Source organism: Hakea prostrata, chromosome 1 (assembly GCF_041222555.1).
Source record: "Hakea prostrata isolate BN-2017 chromosome 1, UWA_Hpros_2, whole genome shotgun sequence".
Taxonomy (NCBI): domain Eukaryota; kingdom Viridiplantae; phylum Streptophyta; class Magnoliopsida; order Proteales; family Proteaceae; genus Hakea; species Hakea prostrata.
This window is the reverse complement of record NC_142600.1, coordinates 46,688,458-46,694,946: the sequence shown is the minus strand read 5'-3', so window position 1 is coordinate 46,694,946 and position 6,489 is coordinate 46,688,458. Positions and strand designations below refer to the sequence as shown.

The window sequence follows — 6,489 nt, the reverse complement described above, 5'->3', positions numbered from 1 at the left end:
AGAAGCAACTATGAGAGACGGAATATATAGCACCGTTGTGCCTTTGTGATCGACGACCACCCTGACGGTTTTTTTGCTGCATCAAATTCTTAGGCTAACTCAAAAAGCACTATTGAAAGGAACTAACGAAAAGGAATAAATAAGCTACCATCGAAAGTTTAGTATTTTAATTTTAACCCTTTGTTTAGTATATTCCATGTGTTGCACTGTGGTGTTGCAACGCTGCCCACAACAAAGAAATTTGTTTTTCTAGGTGTGTAGAAGCCAAAATAAGCTAGTGATTCTCTTATTCCTTGTCCTTTTTTTTTGGGGGAGGGGGGGGGGGGGGCGGTGTTTAGATTTTGAATTTTTTTTAATTTATTAAAGAGTTTGATTTTGATGTGTATAGTGCTTTTTCGCTTTACACTTAACACAAAAGACCTTTTAGCAACTCACCCCCTCCCCCCCACCCCAAAAAAAAAAAAACCTCTAGCAGAAAAATATAAATCCCTCAAATCAGCTCTATTCAACACCATAAGTGAGATGGCTTAATACAAATGTCTTTTCTCAGCACTCTCCTATAGTTATTTAGGCCTGTCCCTAGCTGCTTGGGATCATTTAATCTGATTCTTATACCTAAGCATTCCAAGACACCCCTTAACATTACTATATAACGAATGCCACCTCAAATGAGTCTCTAAAAGTGTCTCATTGCAGAATGTAAGGTACTAAATTGCAAAATACCCATTGCTCACCAATAATCCAAGCACGAACACTTTCCACTCTTAAAATGATGAAACCTTCGGGTATCTCTAACAATTATCTCCCGTTCATAGATTTCAGAGGTGAGCTTCATGTAAAAGTGACAGTCGCTACACATCCGTAGATTCTTGACTATATGAAGTGTAGCTCCTTTTGTAGTCTCACACAGACCAAATGCAACAGCCAACTTCTCACTGTGATGCGAAATGGCGAATTCCTTCTCCCCTTCATCTATATCGAACAACACCAACTGTTTCTCAGGTGCATATCCAACTGACTCAAACTTCTTGCTCATTTCACACAACATGTTGTTTACCTCTTCTAACCTAGGATGTGATTTATCTCCCACGAGGAACACATGAACCATGCCCCCTAACTCAATCGAACTGAAACCAGGTTCTTTCCTCACACCACCATCACTCATCATCTTCCTGACTGCAGCTGCATCATTCGATCGTCCAGCTGAATCATAAATGTTTGATAAAAGCACATAAGCGCTACTATCCTTGGGGGAGAGCTCAACTAAGCGATGAGCTGCAAATTCACCAATCCCAACATTCCCATGTGTCTTACAGGCACCAAGTAGTGACTTCCATATTACAGCATCAGGCTTTATGAGCATCTTGCTGCATATAAATGTCTTTGCCTCTTCAAGCTTCCCAGCACGGCTTAGAAGATCCACAATGCATCCATAATGTTGGATTTTCGGTGTCATTTTATATACATCTTCCATGGCGGCAAAGAAGCTAAGGCCTTCATCCACTAGCCCTGAGTGACTGCAAGCATTGAGGATAGATGCAAGTGTCACCTCATCAAATGCTAAATTTTCTGCTTGCATCTGAGAAAATAATTTGATTGCATCCTTTCCCCTGCCATGGATAGCCAGGCCAGTAATCATACCATTCCACAACTCAATGGTTCTTTCTTCAGCCATAGTGAAAACCTGCAAAGCAAGTCCTACACACCCACATTTTGAGTACATATCTACAAATGCGGAGCCAAGAGTCGTATTCACTTTAATCTTACGTCTAATTGCATAAGAGTGAAGCCATTTTCCAAGGCCAAGAGCTCCCAAACGTCCAACAGCAGCTGTAAGAGTGATTATGGTAACACAATCAGGTTCAACGTTCTCCAATTGCATTGTTCGAAAAACATCCATGGCCTCTTCAAACCGGTTGTTTCTGACCAACCCTGCCAACAATGGATTCCAAGATGCAACATTGTCTTGTGAAGTATTTGTTTTGAGCACTTGAAAAGCATGATCCAACCAGCCACACCTGCAATACATATCCACAAGAGCTGATGATAATATATCATCAACCTCAATTCCTGTGCGGAGAATTAAGGAATGAACGCATCTACCCCTTAGTGCACAGCCCAATTCAGCAATTGCTGGAAGAACGCTCAAAAAGCTCACCTTGTTTGGCATCACTAAAGTCTCCTCCACTAAAAGTTTCTGAAACACCTTAAACGCCTCCTCAGGTAAACCATTTCGGGTGAAGGAAGAAATCAGAGAGTTCCAAGAGGCAATATCCCGTGCAGGCATTTTATCAAACACCTCGCGTGCAGCTTCCAGATTACCTTGCTTTCCATACCCAGTGATCAGAACATTCCACGACACCACATTTCTCATCTTCATTGAATCGAACAGCTCTTTAGCAACTTCCATCTTTCCGAGCTTTGCATACCCATCAACCAAGGTGGTCGAAGAAACCACATCTCGGCGAGGGGCTCCATCAAATAACTTACGTGCATCATCCAAATAACCATTTGCAGCGTAGAGACGGATAAGTGAATTGAGATAGTAAATATTCGGCGAAGGGTCAGATTTAAGAATGTAGGAATGGAGCTGCTTAGCTTCTTCGACACTCAATTTCTTTGATCGAGCTTGGAGAAGAAACGATATTGCGTGGGACCGATCCACAACAACTAAAGGTGATGATTTGGCGAGGTTTCTTGTGCGTGCATTTGGCACATGAAGAGAAGATGTGCGTGCGCTGAGGACATAATTGGATAGGGCAAGCACCATGAGCTATGATGCCGGAGAAAGGTCGAGACCCTTGTTTTCTGCGATTTTCCCTTTCTAATTTGTCAGTAAAAGTTTTGCGCGATTTCATTTTTATGGGGTAGCAGACGGGCTCATTCCGACTTTACCATGGACTTGTGGTTGGAATCTGACAGTAATAAATCCAATTGGCAATTTAACCATAGTGAATCAGATGTAAAGTGCCTTAGCTTAGTGTATATGGAATGCTAAGAATGCTGTAATTTTTAGAGGGATTGATGCCTCCATAATTCATAAAATGACTACTTTCTCTTATCTATGTGCGGATATACAATCTCACATTATGGATCTTCAAGGGGCTCATGGGAATCCTCATCCAAGGCCTAATCATATCGTTTCTGAAGTGCTTGCTCTCTTTCAAATTTTTACTGATGGATCATGGGATAGTTCTTCACTTAAAGGAGGTAGAGGGTACATCATATGGGACTATAATGGTGGTTTTGTAGCGGCTCAAAGCAGATGTGGTCATAGTGCTTCAACAACTTTACTTGAACTTGAACCAATTAGAGATGGCATTATTCTGGGTTCCTCTTTAGGAGCGGTTGATTTGCATATTCATTCAGACTGTTTACCTATTGTTAGTGCTCTCCAGGGTCTCCGCTCACCTTTAGATTGGATGTGTCTCAGTTTAGTAGTAGATATTTTGAAGCGCTGTTCTTTCTTTTCTAAGGTTTCTTTTAGTTACATTCCTAGTGATACGGAAGATTCCCACCCGACTGGGTCTGACCCGGATGGGGCTCCACATGCTTGTTAGTTGGGACAAATGCCGATCATCCATGACCAAAAGCGTAACATACGCCACATATATAGCAATCATCCTTGATATAGAAGGTCAACTCAGCAACTGATTGAATGGGACTAACAACAAGGAAGCATGATCCTAGGAGAAACAACAGCCCTTGTCGGGCTAACTTACCAAATACATAAAAGGTAACATTTACAATATAAAAGCATAGACATACCCCTCCGGAAAGCATCCAATACATTATGAGTATAATCTTGTGTAGCTTTTGCATGAGACCTCACTCTATTCGTCATCTGACTTTGCCATCGGAGGCGGCTACCCGGCATACAAGCCGGCCCACATCTAACATTTCTTGCAGGGCTCATTGTCCCGGATACGAGAGGAGGCTAAGTCGGATCTAGAAGTATAATTGATACTGTCACATCCACCCAGCCGGTACCTTATCTGGCATACCCGAGATGTGATCCACAGCCCTGAAGATCCATAGTTCAGGGACCACATCATCCACATCGACAATAACACAAGTATGAACAATCAATATGAACTAACAATTGATAATAATAGAATTCAGAAATGAGATACCAAAGATAATCAGAGTAAGGAAGTAAATATCATATCAGATAAATTAAGAAGGCAGTGGGCGGAATCCACTCCTTCAGTCAGGCGGAAGTGAGGTCAAAACTAAATAAGCACAAGTCTCAAGTTATGAAAATAAGTCAAAGTTATTACAATTTTTCCAAGTTTAATTGTCACAAAAAGGGGGGCAGCTACATATAAGTCTCCTCCACAATAAATAAATCTTCTTCAAAAGTGAAGACCATGTAGATCCAACATGGCTGTTCCCGTACTACTCCAGGGCTAACCCTAAGACGCCAAAGGATCTGCTTCGGTACCATCACCGAAGTCTTCATTGTAGTTAGCCTTCAGATAGTAGTATGAGGCATTCGGGTCCGCCTCAGGGAACGTACCATCAGAGTAATCACCTGCAGAGTAGCCTAGTAAAATATTGCAACAAAAAAGGAATGAGTTCAAAGAACTCAGCAAGGAAGTTATTCCACCACACATAAACCACAAGATAATCATAAAATGATGCAGATGATATGAGACATATAATGCAATATGATTCTACTCTAAGTATGCTGGTCATCTATGGTAGACATGCTTTAAGTCATAGCACCATACTTCTTTAGGTAGTCTCAGTCACTCATCACCCGGGGGAATTGGGTCCTGCATCCCTCTCGGACAAATCCATGGTTGGGGGTTTCGGTCACCACTCTCTCACATCACCATTTGGTACAAGTATTGGTGCATGTCAAGGTAAAACCTAGCCCAATGCAAGTCATCTACTTAATCATATCATGTCAGTTCCAGATACATCCATTCCTCCCCTCTCGGGATCCTTTCTGGTATCCTTCACACTAGAGTCACGGATATTACTCACCGGACTCATCAACCCTATTGGTCATCCACAAATGGTAGAAGGGAAGCTCTCACGTCCCCCTCACGGATCATTTCACAGGTCTTGAGTGCCCGTGAGCCCAAGTCTAGCCATTTGCAACCCTACCAATAAATGGCCCCTTCCGGGTATCCGCAATGCAATTTATGTCCTCTCACGGAGTGGTTACCGGTCTTGAGCACCCACAAATCCACACTACTACCACGGGTCGTTCGGTCTCAATGCCATTCTGAATCGGGTCTGATATGATAAGGACATCCTAGCCATACATCTAGACAAGTCCTATGTATGTCATCCAATAACCCGGGAAAGCGTCGATGGACACCTTCGGAGAACATCCCATACTATTCCCTCCGATGTCCAAGGACAGAAGCACCAGTAGGGTACTCCTCAATCCCAAGTTATACTTAAGCAATCACATGCCCAAGTTCATCATATCAATTCATAAGATACAAAACCATAATAAACATTCGATTCATGACATTGACATAATTCATCATATATTGAAATTGATAAGCATGATAAGACATTGAAATAAGATAATGTAAACACAAGGCTACTGTTGAAAGACATATGTAGCAAGTCTAACATGATAAGAATATGAAATAGAAACCATGTTCACTAGGTTAGGAACACCAAGTCAAAATTTCATGTCCTACGTAATTATATCGATAACTATCCTTACCTTGAATTGGAGAAGAGAATGGTCCAAGATCACAAGCAAGTGGCCCAAATAGTCTTAAAACCCTAAACAAGCATATATGAAAGGTTAGAGAAGAATTCAGAACAATCAGAGATCAAACGAATCAGGACTAGGCAAAAGTTGCTGACAGCAATTCTGTTGGTCGATACATTTGGTCAATAGACCAACAAGCATTGACCAAAAGGATTTTGGACAGCAAGCTGGCTTTTTGGGTTTGGCCCAGATTTGGTCTTCCGGGTCTCAGATCAATACGAAACTTGGGGAATAGTCTAAGCACAACATAGGGACACTAATTATCAAGAATTTAACATAATCCAATGGTCCATTTAGAAATCCCCAAATTGATTTATCAAGGTCAAGAGTTGTTAAACATGGCATTGGCTATATCTTAATGCAAATTGGGGAAAAACATAGGGGATTAGGTAGAGAATCACTTAGAAGCAACATTGAACTCATATGTAAGGTATAGATTAGGTTAATCATAGGTTTCATCTCAGTTTTGGTAAATAAAGCAAGTTGGTGAGCAATAAATTATGGAAATGTGTAGTTAATGATCATGAGGTGAATAAATCATAGTCATATTGGTGAAAACATCAATGTATGAGGTATAGAAGGCTCATGGCAAGGTGTTTGCAAGGTTGCAGCACCTTGGCCATGGTCCCAACAGTAAAATAGAGAAAAGAGGAGTGAGAAAGTGATTAGGAGAGAGAGTCATACCTTGAGAGTGGAACAAGAAAGTGGAAATGAGTGGTTGGCAATGATTAATGGAGTGGATGCTT

General features: G+C 41.4%; 1 pseudogene; it reads right to left on the bottom strand.

The window, feature by feature from the left end:
- Positions 1-474: 474 nt before the first annotated feature.
- LOC149029046 (pentatricopeptide repeat-containing protein At1g08070, chloroplastic pseudogene) lies at positions 475-2,900 on the bottom strand (annotated as a pseudogene).
- Between the last annotated feature and the right edge of the window lie 3,589 nt (positions 2,901-6,489).